This window comes from Danio aesculapii, chromosome 19, assembly GCF_903798145.1.
Source record: "Danio aesculapii chromosome 19, fDanAes4.1, whole genome shotgun sequence".
NCBI lineage: Eukaryota > Metazoa > Chordata > Actinopteri > Cypriniformes > Danionidae > Danio > Danio aesculapii.
Genome location: NC_079453.1, coordinates 43,768,000 through 43,790,157, shown reverse-complemented (window position 1 = coordinate 43,790,157; position 22,158 = coordinate 43,768,000). Strand labels below are relative to the sequence as shown.

The 22,158-nt window shown below is 36.9% G+C and overlaps 1 protein-coding gene across 1 annotated transcript in view; it reads right to left on the bottom strand.

The window, feature by feature from the left end:
* The window catches only part of gatad2b (GATA zinc finger domain containing 2B), a 90,179-nt gene extending 68,222 nt beyond the window's left edge, over positions 1 to 21,957 (bottom strand). Inside the window, exon 1 of the mRNA XM_056480094.1 lies at positions 21,773 to 21,957. The gene's annotated coding sequence lies outside the window, so the exon portion shown is untranslated. The remainder of the gene's footprint in view (positions 1 to 21,772) is intronic.
* Positions 21,958 to 22,158: the final 201 nt, after the last annotated feature.

Genomic DNA, 22,158 nt, shown 5'->3' with positions numbered 1-22,158 from the left:
CGACTAGACTTTTGTCAGGCAGTGCGATATTAAAGTAAATATGTAAGATAACTTAAATAACACTAGTTTGTAAAGAATTCATAATTTTATTTATGGTATAAAAGCCAAACTTTAACTCCAAAAAGAGGTTTTAGATGATAATGACAGAACAAATATCAGGTAAAACCAAGTGTTTTTTACAGTATAACGTAAATGGGTCAAAGATTAAAAAGGAGTTTTCAAGCATCAAAGCAGGTAATACTTTGCTTCGATACGTGGAACCAGCTGCTACAAACCCTTCGTTTTATGATTAATAAAAATCATTAATGGTCAAACACATCTGAATATAATAGTATACCAACTAAAGTCAGGACACATTTTATGCATTATAATTATTTTTATGCTTAACAACTGCTGCGTCACAAATGGCACACTATACACTTTGCACTTACACATTCAGTTGCATAGTATATGTATGTAGTGTAATCCCAACTGGAACACTAACGATTTTTTTACCAACCGGAAACTCAAAAATCACTTCCCAGATAATATTTAACAGTTGCCAAATTAGCTAAATAAATGACCAAACTACCAAATATCATCCTGCCATGGAGTATAACCGCATTCACCATCGGGAGGCGGTATAATAATCCTCATAGGAGAATTTTGCCTTCACAATCTAAAATAAAGTAATCCAACATGAGTGCCCAAAAGCTCCGTCCCTTACTCTACGTGAGCAAAGTGAACATTCCACACTTCATTTTAACAGTTGAATAAGTGCATCATCCAGGTATTAAAGTGCACTTATTCTTTTTAAAGCTTTCATTGTGAATAAAGGCTGGGCGATATGGCTAAAACTGCAATCTCAATAATGATTTTCCATATTGCACGATAACGATATACATTTCTATAGAAGTTGCTAATACTTCCAGATTTAAGAGTACCCCGACAATGACTGAAACCACTAAAAAATTAGAGGGTCTATTAAATGGCATAACATTTTCGGACGGCACATTTTCGGTGGCTGAAATTTCAGTACATCTCTATTATCAACACACTTCTAGATTCCCATTGTTGCATATTTCTACGGTGTAACTGGCTCTTAGATCAATTTAAAAGGAAAAAATACCAGAGCTTATTATTGTTATCGACTGATTTTATCGTGATTCGATAAAATACTGTTTATTGGCCCAGCCTTAGTTTGAACTAATTTATACTATTTATACTACAAGATGGCATAAGTTGATTTGGGATGCACCAAATAGCATTGAAGGGTCCTGGAAACACAAACCTCTGAAACCACCACAGTATAGTGGCATGCAAGAGAGCTTGACAACCCAAACAACAATGGCAGACTTCAGGAGCCTTGTGTGCAAATTTGTGTGGGGTTTTCTCTACCAAAAAAATAAATAAAAAATTCACACTGCCAACTACTGGCCTGGCATGCAGAATACAGCTATATTAATTATCATAAAATGCTACCAGTTTATTAAACAATCTTTTTTAATGCTTTTTCACTGCATGAATTGGAAATATACCCTTAAAGAGACAGTTCACCCAAATTCTGTAATCTTTTACTCATCCTCCAGTTGTTCCAAATCTGTTTCAGTTTCTTACTTCTGTTGAACACAAAAGGCATATATACTAGTGAAGGCTGGAAAAAAAACAGCCAATGACTTCCATAGGATTTTCTTTTTGTTTCTACTGTGGATGTGAATGAGTTTGAATTTATATTGTGTTTTTATTTTGTGCTCAACAGAAGAAAGAAATTCAAGATTAAATTTAAAGATTAAAACCACTTGCGAGTAAACGGTGAAGAAATCTTCATTTTTGAGAGAACTATCAATTTAAAGAGAAAACGTGTGGGAAATCGATGAATTTCTGTGGAGCAAAAACTTTGTGGAGCAGAAATTTTTCTTTTGTTATTGATTAATTCAATGAGAACAAAGAAATCTGTTCTGCAAATTAAAGTAAATCACAAAAATCAGACAACAAATGATGACAGAATTAGAATTTTTAACTGCTCTGTTAAAACTGTTGCAACTGCACACTCCCGTTGCCAGATATCACTGCAATAAAAGCATGTTTATGACTGCATAGTCAAAATAAAAGAAACATTTCGAAGACTACTTTAGCCTAAATAAATGATGCAACGCCATACACAATGTCAGGCCCATCAACTTTAATAGACAAACTAGCCCCCAGGCCATGAAAACTAAGATGGTTCCACAGAGAAAAGCGTCAGATGGGTTCCGCTTGCTCTTTCATCTTGCACTGAATTAAGTGTTCCAGCAGTCCTTCGATCAGCTCAACCCGTCACACAGCTCCAGAAACAAGCACAGCCGGAGAACCCCGCGCTACAAGAGCCACCTATCTAGGGACCCGCCGTCTATACCTCCCTCTGTAATCATAAAACGGGTCTATGCGCTTCATATTCACTCACAGCTTCCGTCTCGCTACAATGTAAGATTGCGGAATGATGAAAACAGCTTGGTCTGAATCAATACTTCTGAATTTTTCAACCAGAGCCAATACCTGGACCTGCCGCAATTAATGCAGTCCACACCTCATCTTCAGAGAAATCCCACTTGAGAGACGTCGAGCAAATTAACAACAATCCGGAGCTCTCGTGACGGCCAAGATTCGTGAAGCTTGAAAAACTCATCTATTGGACGATTGGGATGGCCAGACACGATCCACGATGGGGTAAGAATAAAGAATAAAAAATAATAAAAAGACAACCACCAGAAATCCCAAAACCAAAACTACTGACACACATTCTTCACGAATCTGTGTGTCATGCAAAAAAAGGTATTGATTCAAACTATAACCATATTTATAAGGTCTAAAATATATGAATATTTATCAAAAGTGTCTTTTTTATTATCTCACCTGTCAGCACAATGCAAAATCTATCACATTTTCTGGGACTGCTCTGTTAATAAAAAAATTATAATTTTGGAACGAAATACACAATACCTTACATGTTTAAAGGTATGGTCCACTACGATATCATATTTTAATCTTTAGTTGATGTGTAATGTAGCTGTGTGATCATAAACAACATCTCTGAATGTAAGATGCTCTACGTTCAACGTAATTGGAGGCATTGACTTTTACAGAGTTAGCTTAGCAAAGCCTACAGCGAACAAAGTTTGGGGACTACAAAGAAATACATTCATTCTGCAGAGCGAAGTGGCGTCGCCATGGTCGCTGTAGTGTTATAGCAGACAAAGCTAAAATGCCATCCAAACGCTTCCATTTTAACAGAGCTTGTTCTGTTTCTGTATTTGGGCTTCCAAAAAAACACAATACAAAGGGAGAAGTGCTTACAGTTAATTTTAATTATGTTCCGGAGAATGCTAAAAAAAATTTGTGGTGGGCTGTTATCGGCGTTAACATGCTGCGTTAACACTAAACTCTTAATCGCATGATACAAATATATATATATATATATAATAATATTAATAATAATAATAATACTATAAATAAATAAATAAATCTCGCTGTTAGTCTATTCTCAAAGTTGGGTTGGGAGCTGGGTCTATTCTACGCAAGCTATGATAACTTTTACACTGATATTTTAGCACAGATGTATACCTGACCGGAGAGCCGTCAGACAAATAAGTGCCCTTCTGAATCAAATCAGCAGGATTCCCTTCTGGAACTTTCACTTACTTCGAAGACACTACTGACTACGTTTACATGGACATCAGTAATCTAGTTATTTGCCTTAGTAGACAATAATATAATTAAGATGTTTACATGAAGTGCCTTTATGTAAGAGTTTCCTGTAATTTTGGGTGACTTTAACTGCAGTTCGGCAGTTTCACTTTAACTCATGAACATTTCATTCATGCCCCCATGACAAACTGGGATATTAGACACAAATAAGGAGTAAGGACTGGTGAGAGTGTTATGGAATTTAATAATGCACGCCAAATGGAAAGAAAAGAACTTCCGCATTTCGAGATGTAAGTGTGTGTGTGTGTGTGTGTGTGTGTGTGTGTGTGTGTGTGCGCAGTCCTTTACCAAGCCGCGTGTGTGGATCTTGGCGGAAAATATGGCGAAATGTTTGATTGCAATGTTTACTTCAATAATGCCACTAATTTGTGCATACTCCACATGTCTTAATTTAATTTCTGCTTAGTTCAGTTATGACTTTAGTCGGATTAAGGTAATCAAAAAAATAATAATAAAATAAATAAATCGCTGTTTCCAGCTTATGTAGGCCTACAGTTCAAAATGTAACTGAATAAACGGTTAGTAAACACAAGTACACCTTATTGAACATCATTTATTTTCATCACCAATTATCATAGTAGAACAGTTTCTCAAGCAGTTTGTGATGCATTTTGGAAACCGAAGATGAGCCCCTGGTCTAATGCGACATCTGGCTTGAGAAACCCGTTCTCAAAGACTTACTTTTAGTCATTATTTGGGTGGCACACATTCTGAATGCCTTCGACAGAATTCAAATGAGCCATCTCAATCTAGATTAATTCCAAAATTACAGTGAGATTAATCTAGATTAAAAAAAATGTATCTATGCCACCAATGAAAAAAATATATAGCTAGCATTTGACAAAGGACTCTCTCAGAATCTCTCCCAGTCCAATGGTGGATTCGGCTAAAAGCTGGATTGCAAGATTTTGTTTTCTGCGATTTATATTGTGTTGTGAATATAATATCACAGGATAACTGAAGTAACACGATGTGGTTATTAGATGTTTTAAGTTTCTGTAATTATAGCATTTCAACTTATTTTAGCTAGTTGTACAATTTTCTCCTTAAGTTTCTAATATCCATTCATTCGTACAAAGCCTGGTTTATACTTCTGCGTTGAGCAATCGTTGTGACCCACTGTCATTAATTGATACTTCTGCGCGCTGTGTGTGTTGCTCTGCAATAACACTTCCGATACACTAGTTGGCAGTATGCTTTTATGTTCGTCTGTGTAGAGTTTCTTCTCTGATATTTTGTTTTTCAGACCGCTACCTTAATGTAGTTAAAGTAGCTAAAACTTGCTCATTCTGAGGCGAGAGCCAGCAGACGTGCAACAACTTTAATCATATGGTAAACACAACACAAAAGTTTCCATCTGGAGCTCCTTCATGAGACTCGACACTTGTAAACACTCACTCCATCAGGCTCGCGGTTCTCAGCACCGCCCACACTCGTCACAGCTACCAAGCTGTCCAACTACAGAGCTTGCGCTACGTGTCGTTGCCATGTGTAATTACATTTTTTCAGAGGTGCGCATCAACGCCAGCATCAGCCACGGCAAGGGCTATGTGATAGCATAGCTGTGTCAGACCATACGCGTGTGCTTGACACAGAAGTATAATTCAGCTTTAATTTGATTTTATTTAATTTTTTTGCATTAATTTTATTTATTTATTTATTTATTTATACAGGGACAATGTACAACATGACATGCTATAAAGCTAATTTACATCTGTAGTCCCTGGGCAGGAAGTTGTAACAAGTTTAACAATATAAAAAAAAATTAAATAGTACAATATACACTTACAGTATAATAAATACAATACATCATAATCAAAATCAAATCAGATCAGTGGTTGCATAATTGATTTTCTTTAACCAAACTTTAAGAACAGTTTTTCCTCAAGATTTGACGTTGTTATTTGACAACAAAATAACAAAAAATTGCCATTAGGTGCTAGCCAGACATTTAATTTTGGTCACCTGACATCACAACCTAAATCTAATCTAACATTAGCGTCTTATGACGTTGTGTGCCTGCTGGGCAATAACTAAATGCACTACAGAATGTTACGTTTACACACATCCATAAATTACATGTAAATGCATCAGCTTTTTACAGCATAATACTCACTACTCTTGAGTACTTCTGAAAGATCAACTTTTTACTCATATTTTGAGTAATATTTTCGACAGATACTTTTACTCTACTTGCACTACATTTTTAGGCAAAGTATGGTACTTTTACTCAAGTATGATTTCTTAGTGCTCTTTCCACCACTAAAACAAAATCAAAAGCATCTGCTAAATGACTAAATGTAAATGCAAAACTCATATATTATGTTAACTGTATTTCAGAAAAGTTGTAAAAGACATCAACTGTGGTCAAGATTCGTAAAGCTTAAAAAAAAAAATCATCTATTCAACGATTGGGATAGTCAGATATGATCCACAGGGGGGGAAATAATGAAAACACAGCAACCAAAAATCCCAAAACCAAAACATTTATAAAACCATCACCTCTAGTTTGACTTCTGCCACACATTCTTCAAGAATCTACGCATGTCAATGTGTCGTGCAAAAAAGTATATCAATTCAAAAAACAGCCATTTATATACAGACTAAAATGCACTAATGTTTTTGCATACAACACAAACTATCAAGAGAGTGACTTTTATTATATCACCTGGCAACAATTGGAAAAAAAAAATCATCTATTCGACAATTAGGATGGTCAGACATGATCCACGAGGGGGAAAATAATAAAAAAACAGCAACCAGAAATCCCAAAACCCCAAAAAACATCATCTCCAGTTTAACTTCTGACACACATTCTTCAAGAATCAACGCAAGAAGGCCGTCATGTCGTTTCTTGCTGCTGTTTATCCAGCTAAAGCATCAGGGAGGCCCTCTAATTAAACTTCACAGGAAGCCATTCATCTGGGCTGATTGTTTCTGCGTGGGGTTTAATAAGCCTTGCATGAGGCCCGCAGAACGCAGCCTCCCCATTCAGGTGTTAACAAGACCGGAGCACCAACATACAAGCCGCGCATTACAGTCGGATGAAACATTCCCTCTCCGCACCTTCTCGCTGTGCCCACCTAAGATCTCACAACTAAAATGGTGGAGAATAATTAATCAGCGACTGACAGAGCAGAGCGGAAAAAGCTCCCGAGTCAAAGGTCCCCGTGCAACTGACGACCACCAGGATTTCAGATACCTCGAATGCATTGAGGATACAAACAGCAGTTCTGAGATCCAACAGAGACTGGTATTAAGTCCGGATTGGCTTACAAATCATGGAAATGTGATGTATAAACATGGAGTCTTCCTTTTTCATTCCTTTTCTATTTTGAAATGGACCGTCTAAAGACTTAACAGAGCAATAAATACGGATTTTCATGTATTAAAATTGCTTTTTTTATTGCCAATGAGAGAACAGCTTGTAACAAGACGTTTCCTAACTTTATTTCAGGTCGTCTGTGAAAGCCTGTAGACTGATTTTACTTTTGTGCTGAGGAAAATCTAAAAGAGGTGACGTTTGTGTTTCCATTCTTTGATAAGAAACAAATGGTTCTAAATGTTCAAGATAATTAATGGCAAACTATTCTTGACTGTAATGTCTAACAAAGAAAGCTTTCGATACAAACTATATAGTCTATATTGTATAAAATATACTGAAATTTTTCATTTAATGACATTTTCATTTAAAAGGTGTCATTTTTATTACTTCATCCTTAGACACAATGTGGTTATCAGTAGGGCTGTGCAATTAATTGAAATCAAATCACAATTTGAAACATTCGTAAAGTCACAAGAGGCTGCAATATAAAATATTTAGTTGAAGTCAGAATTATTAGCCCCCCTTTGAATTTTTTTACCCCTTTTTAAATATTTTCCTAATGATGTTTAACAGAGCAAGGAAATTTTCACAGTATGTCTGATAATATTTTTTCTTCTGGAAAAAGTTTTATTTGCTTTATTTCGGCTAGAATAAAAGCAGTTTTCAATTTTTAAAAAAACATTTTAAGGTCAATATTACTAGCTTCTTTAAGCTATATATTTTTTGATAGTCTACAGAACAAGCCATTGTTATAAAATAACTTGCCTAGTTAACCTAATTAACCTAGTAAAGCCTTTAAATGTCACGTTAAGCTGTATAGAAGTGTCTTGAAAAATATCTAGTCAAATATTATTTACTGTCATCATGACAAAGATAAAAATTCTGTTATTAGAAATGAGTTATTAAAACTATTATGTTTAGAAATGTGTTGAAAAAAATCTTCTCTCAGTTAAACAGAAATTGTGGAAAAAAATAAACATGGGGCTAATAATTCAAGGGGGCTAATAATTCTGACTTCAACTGTATGTATATTAGGGTTGCACGGTTTACTGATACAATGGTAGTATCGCGAAACTATGGCTGCAAAATACTGGCAGTGCAATGTAGTGTGTAAACGGTAGTATCGTCATTAATGGTTTATCTACAATAGATAATGTTGCATGTGGAAGTCACTAAATGCTCACGTGTTTGTGCAACAATAGATCATTTTATTTTCAGAGCCCGTGGAGCCCTTTAAGGTTGCAGAACTGTGTAGAATGGTAGCCTATAGCACATTTTCTAGCGCTTCGGTTCATTTCTGTTCCTGTTAATATGATTTATTAGCGACTGCTACAATCTCTTTAAAAGAACGACTCAAAGTGAAATATTGAATTACTTTGGAAGACTGAAAAAAAAAATAGATGAAAACCCCAAAATAGCAACAGGAAACATTGAAACAATATATTTGACCACCTCATATAGCCTAATTTTGTAACAAATTTCATTTGATATAATTTGTATATTTATTTTAAATGCTTTTTTGTTGGTCAGTTATCTACAAAATAAACAAAAAGAGTTAATAAATTTTAGGTGACGTGCAAAAATACTTTGTGGCCTTAAAGGAATTAAGGACTATTATAACATAAAATACAGTATTTCTGACAATTCTCTTTATAATTTGTGTTATGAATTATAGTATCGCAATACTACATGGTATCGTAATACTTCAGCTAGTATCGTATCGTAAGATTAATTAATGGTATCGCGACAACCCAAAAATAACAACATTTGGGGTGAAGTGCTTCAAAACCAAAACGCCATGCATGAGAAAATTAAACATGCTAGACTTTCTGCGATGGTGTCGTGGGGCTTTGCAGACATGGTATCGGTTGTCGTGAACAATGCCATTACACAAGAAGAAACGACTGAATCTTGTGTCACGATGCACATTTGTCGCTTATGACTCCCCACGTCAAGAAAATTTTTAAGAGTTGTCACAGAATTGTTGATAAATTATTATTTGTTATACAATTTATTGAGTTGAAGCTTCAATTAAATTAAAATTAGCTTGAAGCTTGAATTAAATCGTTAATCAAATCGCAATATCTGTTAAACTCTTATTTTTCTCTCATAGTAGAAGAAATAAAGTATAGTTTTATTTAACTACCAACATTTAACAATGTTTATAAGCCTTTTGCATTTCAAAACATTTATACCAGGGGTGTCCAAACTCGGTCCTGGAGGGCCGGTGTCCTGCAGATTTTAGCTCCAACTTGCCTCAACACACCTGCACGGATGTTTCTAGAAAGCCTAGTAAGTGCTTGATTAGCTAGCCCAGGTGTGTCTGATTGGGGTTGGAACTAAACTTTGCAGGACACCGGCCCTCCAGGACCGAGCTTGGACATGCCTGATTTATACACAATAAAGCAATACACATGTACAATTCTTTTTGTTATTCTACATTTTTGCAGCTTATGTCTGTATTGTGATAAAAACTTCAACACATAAATATTTGCTACCACCAAAATGTCTAGTAAAAATAAAGTAAAAATAAAAATATACAATTATATATATATACATGAATACATATGCAAATATATTTTAAAGTAAATTTTAAAAATATTATATATTTTATATATTTTTTGTATTATATATATGAATATTACACGCACATAAACTATTATTTTCACATGATTAATCGTTAAACAGCACCAAACAAAACAGTAAGCAAACAAACAATAAAAATATCAGCTTTTACTGGTAAACCATTTCTCAACCTTGCCACCGAACACTGACACATCAGGCCTCAGACAGGCATTAGGCTCCCTAATAAAAAGTTTGACACACTTTTCCCTTATATTTGTACTTCTTTCACTGATTTACATTCATCTTCATATTCATTAACATCATCCATATCAATTAGTACCATGCACATGCAACCGACAAGGCTTCACACCCTCAAAGGATTTTCACTTGGGAAGACTTTAAATAAACGTAATGTTTCTGATTAAGGGGTAATTATGCTGATTTCTTTCTTTTCAAAACATTCAGGTCTTAATTTGACATATCATGGATCATGAAATGAGCACTGATTTTGAGTAGGTATCAATCTGACTGACTGTATAACCAATAAAAAAGGGAAGATTTGGTATATGGATACGGGTTGGGCGATATGACAAATCTCATCACAATAAATACAATTTCTGTAAATTCAATCAATTAATAGTTCATATATTGAGCAATTTTAAAAGGACTATTTCTTTTTTTTTTTTTTTTTACATTTTACGTGATCATATTCCTCATTTTATTTAAAACTTAAGGACAAATGTTTGATTAAAATTGTAGGAATAAAAATAACTGATTAATAAATGATAAAACACCTGTCAAAAACTATTGATTACCAGTCAAACATAAAAATAACATACAAAATGCAATAACAAGTTTACTGAAAATAAATGGTTCACTTGAAATTGTTGCAAACGTTTTAAGTCGGCTGAATTTAAACAAACATGGTTGAACATTACTGAATTAATTTGTCTGTTTAAATTCACCCCATATAAATTGTTTGCAACCACTTACCTTATTTTTTTCAGTGTTTCAAAGTTGCAACTTTCTCACAATGCTGTTATTTCATGCATCCCAATAATGGCGTGTAATACTTTGTTCCCACCAGATGCATATAAATCAAGATATTTGTGCGTAAACACATACATATAAACATTGAGTTTACTCCATTCGTGCGTCAAATTCGCTTCACAATAGACGTGGATTTGCATCAATGCACTCTAGCTTCGTTGCTAAATGGCTAACATGGATTTTATTGAGAGAGTAGCTGTGTTCATGAGCTTTAGGAAGGCTGAAAACCAGCATAGATTCATTCGGCGACATGTCTAAATCCATGTTAGCAATGAAGCTAGAGTGCGATGATGCAAACCCATGTCTATAATTAAGTGAATTTGATGCGCGAATGAAGCGAATTTGATACACTTCATTCACGCGTCAAATTCGCTTCATTCGTGCGTCAAATTCACTTCACAATAGACGTGGATTTGCATCAATGCACTCTAGCTTCGTTGCTAAATGGCTAACATGGATTTTATTGAGAGAGTAGCTGTGTTCATGAGCTTTAGGAAGGCTGAAAACCAGCGTAGATTCATTCGGCGCCATGTCCGAGTCCATGTTAGCCATTTAGCAATGAAGCTAGAGTGCGATGATGCGAATCCACGTCTAAAGTTAAGTGAATTTGATGCGCGAATGAAACAAATTTGATACACTTCATTCACACGTCAAATTCGCTTTATTCGCGCATCAAATTCACTTCACAATAGATGAGTATTCGCATCATCGCACACTAGTTTTGATGCTAAATGACTAACATGGATTTTATTGAGGGAGTAGCTGTGTTTATGAGCTTTGAGAAGGCTGAAAAACAGCGTAGATTCATTCGGCGCCATGTCAGAGTCCATGTTAGCCATTTAGCAAAAAAGTTACGAGTGCTATGATGCGAATCCACGTCTATTGTGAAGTGAATTTGATACACTTCATTCACACGTCAAATTCGCTTCTTTCGCGCATAAAATTCACTTTATAATAGACGTGGATTTGCATCATTGCATTCTAGCTTCGTTGCTAAATGTTTAACATGGATTTTATTGAGAGCGTAGCTGTGTTTATGTGCTTTAGGAAGGCTGAAAAACAGCGTAGATTCATTCGGCGCCATGTCAGAGTCCATGTTAGCCATTTAGCAACGAAGCTAGAGTGCGATGATGCGAATCCATGTCTATTGTAAAGTAAATTTGAGTCACTTCATTCGCGCATCAAATTCGCTTAATTCGCGCATCAAATTCACTTCACAATAGACGTGAATTCGCTTCATTGAATTCTAGCTTCATTGCTTTATGGCTAACATGGATTTCATTGAGAGAGTAGCTGTATTTATGTGCTTTAGGAAGGCTGAAAAACAGCGTTGATTCATTTGGCGCCATGTCTGAGTCCACTAGATCCTTTCAGAGGTGCACCCAGCTAGGGAAATTCATCAACTTCTCCAGAAACTACACCTGAATGATGGAAGCTTTCAGCGATGCTTCAGACTTAGCCGAGCCCAGTTTGAGGAGCTGTTGTCCGATGTCAGCAGAAGGATTTCCCCTCTGGAAACCAATAACAGGTGCTACATCATAAATCACGCCCATATGAGAGCAAGCTCCTGATTGGTTAACGCGGCGTGAATATCTGATAAAGTTCAGATTTCCAACTTGAGTGATTTGCACGTCAAACATGCAAAACGCTCAACTCACGCTGCTCTATTTGTGCAAATCGCATCATTTGTGCAACCTCATTCACACGAATCGCACCTCAGAATGTCTACTCGCGTCTTTGTATTAACTTAACATGTAACTCACTCATGCTTGATGCTTCATCCACGTCTGGTGTGAACGCTCCATAACATTGCGCTCATATAAATGATGACTAAGTGGAACCCCAATATTAACGAGATAGAGAGCATACTATAAAACAACAGACTTTTTATTTTGTCTATATGATTTATATTGTCATATTAAGATATCAAAAGATGACTGAACACTGTTTGATTACTAATTTAGCCTTATGAAAACATTCTGAAACCGGAGTTCAAATCTCGAATGCATAATGCCTGAATAATACTTGATTAAACCATAACCTGCACGTTATCATCACCTAAAACCGTTTTCTACAAGTTACTAAGTTTCTAAGATTCGCAACTGTAACTTCAAACCACAAATCAAGTACAAATCAAAACATTCCTTTTAGCATCTGCCTGGCTAATTTCTCGATGATGTCAAGGGGAATGCCTGAGGTAACGATGTTGTTCATTACACCCTGTTTTTAGAAAGCCACAAGACATGTGGCCATATTGTTTCCAAAACCCATAAGCCTTATCTGGGGAAAGGGCACACTGCAGCCCCTAGCTTACCCAAGAGCCAATGAATCAACACCTTTTGGACCTGACAGTTTGGTCCTGAGAGTCTTTTTTTAAACTCACTATCACACAAACACCAAAAATCCAACATTTCCTCCTCGTTTCACCTGGCTTTAAAACAGCAGTGAAGGTGCGTTGAAGGGTAGGAGATCAATGGGAGGACATCTGAGTGTCAATGCCCCGCTTTACCTCTCAGGACTGTCGCAGTGAGGGTTCGTTTTACAAAACTAGCACAACTTCGGTCCACATCATCATATTGCACTGCCGTAAATCTCATGGCGCATGTTTACAGAGCAAGTCGTTTTGTTGTGTCTACTCAAACCGTTTGCCAAAGGGGCACTGCTAATTCCAAACACTACCTTTTCTGATCATTCAGCAGGCCTGAAAGCCCGCCAAGTCAAGTACTCTTTCTGATCCAAGAGTCAATATCCAGTTCTAAATGCGTTTTCTCTCTCAAACTTCCTCAATGGGACGATCTTTTATTGTAGACCATCCCGTGATTGAATTGAGGTCGAGTTAAATGCAAAATATAACAAAATATCTATATTCAGCCGTCTCTGTATGTAAAATTCTGCACAAACTGTATAGATCAACTAAAAAAGACGTATCTATGGAGCATTTGACCACTTTAATATGACTTTTTAACTTCTGCAGAACATCGCTGTGAAAAGTATCGACTTCCATACCAATCAGAACTGAAATTTTAATTGTCTACTTCCCGCTAACATTTGAGTGCATTCTTAAACACCGCTGATGGCTATTGTGTTCACGTGCTCAATAGAAATTACTGTAATTGGACATAAAGGTCATTAGTTTACTACTGTTCATAGAGTGCAAACAGAGTGGTGCCGAACTCGATTCTTTAGACAACACAACTACAGAATGTAAATTTTCAAAACCTGACAAGTTTTTAAAAAATTTTTCCCCATAGAATGAAGTCCCGTTGCTATCAAAAGTTTCTATATTGGTCTCAATGGCTGCACAACGAACCTTTAAAATACATTAAACTATATAATAAGTCTGCACAATATATCGTTTCAGCATCGATATCGCAATGTGATCATTCGAATAGTCACATCTTTAGCATACGCAATGTTGAGTTTGTTTTATAATTCATCATTTGCATGTGTTTTTGATTTCTGTGATTGTATAAGGACCCTAAAAGCATTCAAGCATAATAAATTGTACCATTTGTAACTTCAACAATGATTAATTTTACTGAATTGTTTTTTATTTTATCATTCAGTTACTGTAGATGAATACTGTTAGACTTGGAAAACGATAAAACGCTTTTTCAATAGTATATTTTTCTTTGATTGTATTTATAGATTGTTATGAGTGAAAATACTCACAACACATGCAAATACAGAAATGCACTGCAAATAGCAGACCACATCGAAAATGTGTCGGTGGTCGCCAAAAAGTTTATCGATTGTTTTTTTAGATTTAATATTCAAGTTATCCAGGGCTGGGCGATATGGCAAACATGCAATCTCGATTAATTGTTTTCCATATTGAACTATAACAATATATATTACAATATCAGTTGTTAATGCTTCCAGATATAAAAGAGTATCCCAACAATGACAAACCACAAAAATGAAAGGGTCCATTGAAAAAGCATAACCTGTTTTCGGTAGCCGATAATTTTTGGCGGTCGAAAATTTAAAGCATCTCTAATAATCAACACACTTCTTGATTCCCATTGTTGTATATTTTGTTGTATATAGTGGCTTAGATCAATATACAGTAAAAAAGTCCAGAGCTTATCTTTGTTATCGACATAAATTTTATAGCAATTCGATATAATATCATTTATTGGCCCAGCCCTAACTTTCATTCATTCATTTTCTTTCCGGCTTAGTCCCTTTGTTAATACGGGGAATGAACCGCCAATTTATCCAGCACGTTTTATGCAGTGGATGCCCTTCCACCCGCAACCAATCTCTGGGAAACATCCATACACACTCATTTACACTGATACACTACGGACAATTTAGACTTCCCAATTCACTTGTACCGCATGTCTTTGGACAGTGGGGGGAAACCGGAGAACCCGGAAGAAACCCACACGAACGCAGGGAGAACATGCAAACTCCACACAGAAATGCCAACTGGCCCAGGCGAGGCTCTAACCAGCAACCTTCTTTCTGTGAGGCGACAGCACTACCTACAGCTTCACCGCATCGCCAGCCCTAACTTTATATGGTAAAATTGTATTCATATCGCAATATATAATCACAAAAAAAAATTGCAATGCTAGATTTTTCCAATATCGTGTAGCCCTAATATAGAAGTTTTCAGATGACTAAAATGCTCCTTATTCTAAGAAAAAAGGCTTCTGTAAAAAAATAATAATAATCATAATAATTCACTAAAAGGTTTGAGGAAACTCAAATAACTCTCATTCTATTGCATCACTGCAAGAACACTTTATTTTAAGTGTTTCTAATAGAGATGCTTTTCTTATTTATAATAGAGAAACTCTTAAAATAAAGAGCATTGCAGTGATGCAGTATGACTACCATTTCAAGTTCCTCAAAGAACCTTTAAGTGAGCAGTTGTTTACACACAACCAGTTTTCTCTTAGGATAATGAGTGTTTTAATAATCTGAACAACATTTTTCCATTATATAGAAGCTTGTGTGCATTGGAAATGTTCCAGGGAACCAATGTGGCCAAATGAGAAATTTTACATTTAAAATAGAGCTGCACAATACATCGTTTCAGCATCCATATCGCAATGTGATCATTCGCAATAGTCACGTCGCAGGATATGCAATGTTGAGTTTGTATTATAGTTTATCATTTGCACATGTTTTCGATGTCTGAGATTGTATAATGATTTAAAAACATTTAGGTATAAGAAATTGTACAACTTGTGACCTTAACTTTGGATAAATTTTATTGAATTATTTTTATCATTCAGTTACGGTACTTGAATACTGTTAAGCCGCCTTTCCACTGCACAGGACATTTGGACACGAGTGTCGGAATACGCCCCCTTGTGGCAGTCGCGCAGAATTGCACCATGCACCATGGGAGATAAGCTGATTCTCGCGATGTCCGAAATAAAGTGCAAAAACAGCCTTTATTCTCCGTGTGTTCACCATGGTTAAATGAATGAATACTAGAAACTCATAAAAAGCTAAAAATTTTCAAGAGAATGTGGAGACAACATAAAAATATTTCTATTTTTTTATTACTCATTTATGAATAGAAATGTTTTTAATATAGACTTTTTCTGATTCAAAAAAATAATGAAAAAAAACCTTTATTTCTCATTTCGCACGCACGGACCTGCTTGGACAACACTGGAATACATCACATCCGGTCGGCCGGTCGCATGTGGACTAGTCGCTGGAGTTTAAATATTTCAAAGTATCCGCAGCTCTAATTGGATCCAAATTTTCCGCATACAGAGATGATCGAAAATCCATGCAGTGGAGTTAAATGACTTCCGGTCAGTCTTGTCTGTGCAGTGGAAAGGCGGCTTTAGACTTTGGATATACTTAAACACTTTATTTTAATCGTATCTTTTTCTTGATTGTATTTATAGATAGTTATCCATGAAAATACAACATCTGCAAATACAGAAATGCACAGATAACAATAAAAAGGTGTAGGAGAAGCCCAAAAGGTTTATAGATTGTTTATTAGATTTATGGAGATGCAAATAGTAAACATTATCTCATCAATCTCTGACTAAACAAGTGCATGAAAATACTCACAACACATGCAAATACAGAAAACGCACTGCAAGTAGCATAGACAGCAACAAAAATGTGTCGGTAGACCCCAAAAATGTATCGATTGTTTATTAGATTTTATGGAGATGCACTACCACTGCAGAATCATCCCAATCGATCAAACTAGGCTTAAAAGAAACTAGGGATGCACCGATCCCAATACCTGGACTGGATATCGGTTTGATACCGCATATTTTGCTGGATCGGATATCGGCCAGCAGGTACTGATCCAAAGCCGATCTTGCGTGTTCGCTATATTCTGTGTAATTTATAAGCTAACAAAAGCCATGAAAGTAGCCTATTATAAAGCACTAGAAAGTTGTCATGTAGGCGTACTATATCCCAAATGTTCTGAAGCCATTCTATAGTTTAATGTGAAGTACAGATGAATACTCAAGTGCTTAAATTCATGTTCAGTTCAGCGCTTCCCGCCGCTGCGCCTGTCAATCATCCATTCATTTACAATTCGACTGCGTGTCACGTTCATGACAACACGAAAAACTCTCCAAGACTATTTGTTCCTGTTAGTTTAGGATAATATATCATATTATCCTAAATCGCAAAGTCATGTCATTTACCTACAAATAAGTTGTTGATATTTTTTTCTTCAGCTGAACACACACATAAAAAAAGATGGTTAGAAGAACGTGGTCCACACTGACTAGCTTATTTTTCAGGATTGGGTATCGGTCAGCAGGTACAGATCCAAATCAGATCTTGCGTGTGCGCTATATTATATATAATTTATGAGTAGGCCTACACAGAACCTGCGTGCGCAGAATTCGGCAGATTTTTAGCCCATCATTGATTCTGTTTATTTAATTGTGTAAATTTATATTTATTCAGTTTTTAATTTAATTTTAGTAATATTATTGACTAATTTGAAAATATTTATATGATTTATTTACAATATAGTTTGTGAAGTAATATTTTCTGTCTTTTAGTAGAGATATTATATTAGAGATTTGCTTTGTTTACCAAATAAAGTGGATCTAATTGGATTTGCATTGTAAACATTAAATACAAGTTAAAAAGTATTACTTTTTATTTGACATATTAAGGTTTTAGTTATGATACTCCCAAAATCATTTTGCATAAATCCGCGGATTTTTACCAAAATTCTTTGCAGAAATGGCAAAATTTTTTCGCAGATTCAGTCTGGCCCTATTTATAAGCCAACAAAAGCCACGAAGTTAGCCTATTATAAAGCACTAGAAAGTTGTCATGTAGGCGTACTATATCCCAAATGTTCTGAAGCCATTCTATAGTTTAATGTGAAGTACAGATGAATACTCAAGTGCTTAAATTCATGATCAGTTCAGCGCTTCCAGCCACTGCGCCTGTCAATTATTCTCCATTCATTCACAATTCAAACTGCATTTGTTTATGACAACATGATAAACTTTCTCCAGGACTATTTGTTCTTGTTAGTTTAAATCATATTATCACAAAATCATGTAATTTACCTACAAATAAGTTGCTGAACACACACAAAAAAGGTGTATTGAAGAATGTGGTCCACAATAACAGGGCTGCACCTGGTCAGTACCTGAATGTGAAACCACATGGGAAAGCTAGATTGTTGCCGGAAGTGGTGTTAGTGAGACCAGCAGGGGGAGCTCATCCTGCCGTCTGTGTGGGTCCTAACACCCCAGTATATTGATGGGGACTCTATACTGCTCAGTAAGCGCCGTCTCTTCCTGACTCTCTGTGATCATTAAAAAAAATCCCAGGATGTCCTTAGAAAAAGAGTAGGGGTTTAACCCCAGCATCCTGGCCAAATTTGCCCACTGGCCTCTGTCCATTATGGCCTCTGAATTATCCCCATATCATAATTGGCTTCATCACTCTGCTGGTGTGTGGTGTGCAGCATCATCCAGGTGGATGCTACACACTGGTGGTGGATGAAGAGATTCCCCCTATTGTGTAAAGCGCTTTGAGTGAGCAGAAAAGCACTAAATAAAAGAAATTAATACTATTAATTATATTTTTATGCGTGTTCAGCAGAAGAATAAAATTCATACAAGCATTGGAAAAAGCTGGTTAAATCATTACAAAATTAAAAATTTGTGTGAATTATCCCTTCAAATCTAACAAATACACATTAGTATAGCCTTATATTATAGGAAAAAAGCATGCATTCAGCAAGGGAAAGGCCGTGTTTTGTTGAAGCACCTGTTCTAGCATAAGATCTGGTGTGCAGCAGGTCTAGGCAGAACAGGTACTCAAACAGCTACCTCTAAAGCGTGACAGATCTATGATGAAATCTACATTGATAACTTGAGTCTTTGCTCAGCTCAGTGTACTCCATCTTATCACCTGGCACCGCACTTCACAGGTTTCCTGGGCTTAACAAAACCAGACAGTCACTAGCAATAAGGTGCCCATGCACCATGGAAATTAAAGAGAACAAACTGCATAAAATCCCTTCACAGGCGATGGCCATAAGCTCGGGTGCGCCGACTAACGTGATGAATGGTCCAAAAAAAGGTAGAAAAATAAATACCACGCTGCCAAGTATCTTCCGCCTGAGGGGGAGGAGGGGGAACAGTCCACACAAAATGCCTTTGAGCAAAACAGTCAATAAGAACATTGTTTGGACCCCTCTTGAGGATGTAACACTAGTGGGGCGCCCCTCACAGTATGCAGCAGCCTTTTTTCGAAATTAGCAGAAAACACTCCAATTGGCGCTTATTTGATGTGCTACTTGCTAAAAAAATATTTCTGCTTCACAGTTCTGTTGTTTACACAGATTACTTGCATCAGACATTTGTGCGATTTGGATTTCACTAGGGTAATTCTCTGAGAAGTACGTGTTCGGCGACTTCTGAACAGAGCTTTTTCTCTCTGAACAATTACTATAAGTGGCTTTAATAACAGTGGGTGGAGAGCTTTTTCTCTTGCCACTTGTCAAACTGGGAAAATTTCATATATGCCATGAAAATATCTCAGAACTTAAATCATTTCTAGAAGTTAAAAGGTGCACCAGGTAATACTTTTGTTTACGTTTATGTAGCTGAAAATAAGTGGCTTTAAAACCATGTTGACAATTGAACTGGTGTATAACGCTTATATCTAAGCTGTCACTTTATTAGCGTCTCTCTCAGTCTCATATTATACGGCCATATAACGATTATTATTGAATTCAGACAGTAGCAGAGCAGCCTTGTTTTTTTCCCATTTTCTTGCATAGGGGGATTTGAAGGTCTTTGTTAAAAAGTTACACTTCATAATCCAAACCATCTGTGAGAAGGATTACAACGTCACAAACTTTGAGTTGAAGCAAAAACGTATTTGAAATCAGCACAAGATATAAAAGCTATAATCATGATATTAATGAGGGAGACCAGTGTAGCTCAATTCTATGAAGCACTGTGAATGACAATACAAATAAAATCTGTTGATAATTAGAATCAATTATTGTAAAACACACTTCGATATACACACAAATATCACGTCGAGATACCGAGAGTGTAGAGGAAACTGACTGTGTTTCATTAAAGTTCTTTTGCCATGAACAGCTCTGATCAGAGAGGATTTCTATGTAGAATCATGGGTAATGTAGTTTTAGCAGAACCCATTCTGTCAAACATGATTCTTTTAAAAAGCTGTTGAAATAATGTAGACTGGTGGCTTCAGGAAATGCACTTATACTGATTCGCAACCTCATAGCTCACAATAGGTTGGTTTTTATATTAAGTTATGGTCACAAATCACTTCTGTGGAGAAAATGAATGAGATATTTAAGTTGGGAACCCAACTGTTTGGCTCCATTGAATGACACAGCAGGTCACATGATCTCAACATGGCAGCACACATGAGCAGGCGACCCAATCCACATAGTGCACAATTTTATTTAAAAACATAAAACTTAGTTTGAAATGTTCAAAAACTGTGTTTAAAATACTTTGTGGATGTAGAGAAACTTGAATTTGACAATACAAGTGAGGTCAAGTCAAGTGCACTTTTACTTAAAATTGTGCAAAAAGTCTCCAAAAACAAACTACTGTCATCTAGCAACATAATGCACAAGAAAAAAAAATCTTCAGGGGCCAAACTCTGCAAAGCTGATTGCTAGAGTAAGCCTCTGACTATATAAAGCCTATAAAGTAAACCCTGTCTCACTTTGGACGTGTCTGCAGAGAACGAATAACAGAGCGCATATATCATTGATCAGAGTTTCTTTCTAAACGTCATCTCCCCCCGATTATCAGTGACTCCCTGTTGGCTTCGATCAATACCTGCATTCACGCTGGAATTAGATTTCACTCTTACGTCTGTCAAGTGTTGGGCAGCCATTTGCGTGCATATGGAGCAAGTTGAGAGAACGTCCTCACTTACGTAAATGGCTGATGCATTTTCGACATCTTTTTTTTCTAATTGTACAGGCTCACCGTACACCATCCGTGTGCCCTCGGCACAGTAGAGAAAGCCCGCTCCCCAGAACAGCCCCAAAACACTCGCTAAACAGCCCGTTTCGGCTGATATAACGGCAATACGAGCGTTATATGCATTTAGATGGCGCTGTATTTGTGTATTTGTTGTTTTTTGTTCATTGTCTCTGAGCTGCTACTGCACTACTGTAGCCACAGCCGGGAGGACGCAAGGCTTTCTCCGCCAATCTGGGTTAACCCCTAGAGACACCAGATGAAACAATGAAAGCCGTTTCACACATTTAAAACACCGCTTTGGCTAGTAAACTTGTCAAAGTTGCCTGCTAAATGTGACGGGCTTTTCGCGGAATCGCTCTTGAAATAGCCGCTCGATGTGCGATACGCCACGGCGCAATCCCGAGCTCATTTTAATAGTATTAGCCAAGCCACTTTGAACTGCTGCGTGTTTGCTTTCCACGCAAAATCCGCTATGCTATTGTCTGGCTGCTCAGCAGCCTCCTTCAAAACCCCTATTCGCAGTTTAACCCATTCATCCACGCTGAATTACAGCCCATTCGCGTGTGGGTACGGTTATGAACCGTATAGCTCGAGTATTCCCCAATCCGATCGGATACCGGCTAGGCCGCGCGTCAATCCCCGGACTCACCTGACTCGCCTTTACCCTTCAGGTTCCTCTGGCTCCGGGTTCACTCTCCGATCCTGAAGCGCTGCTGTAGCTCTTCACGACCAGTCCCCGGCACCGGCAGGCAACACAAAAGCGCTGATTGGGCCTCGGCGAGCGCTCATCCCCTTGGTCTCTGCCCAGACAGACGGGTTATTGGTCGGCGGCTGTGTCGGAGACGCGCCCCTATTAAGGTGTATGTTGTTGTCTGTGTCTGGAGGGGAGGGGACAAGAAGCTCTAAAATGATGGGAACTAAATGGGTTGTTATGCGCGTCGTGTCGGCAGCACAAGGCGAGCTTACTACACTGACAGATAAATTGTGGACAGCCATATTAACTCGCTCTTCTTTCCGATCGACTGGAGCATTTTG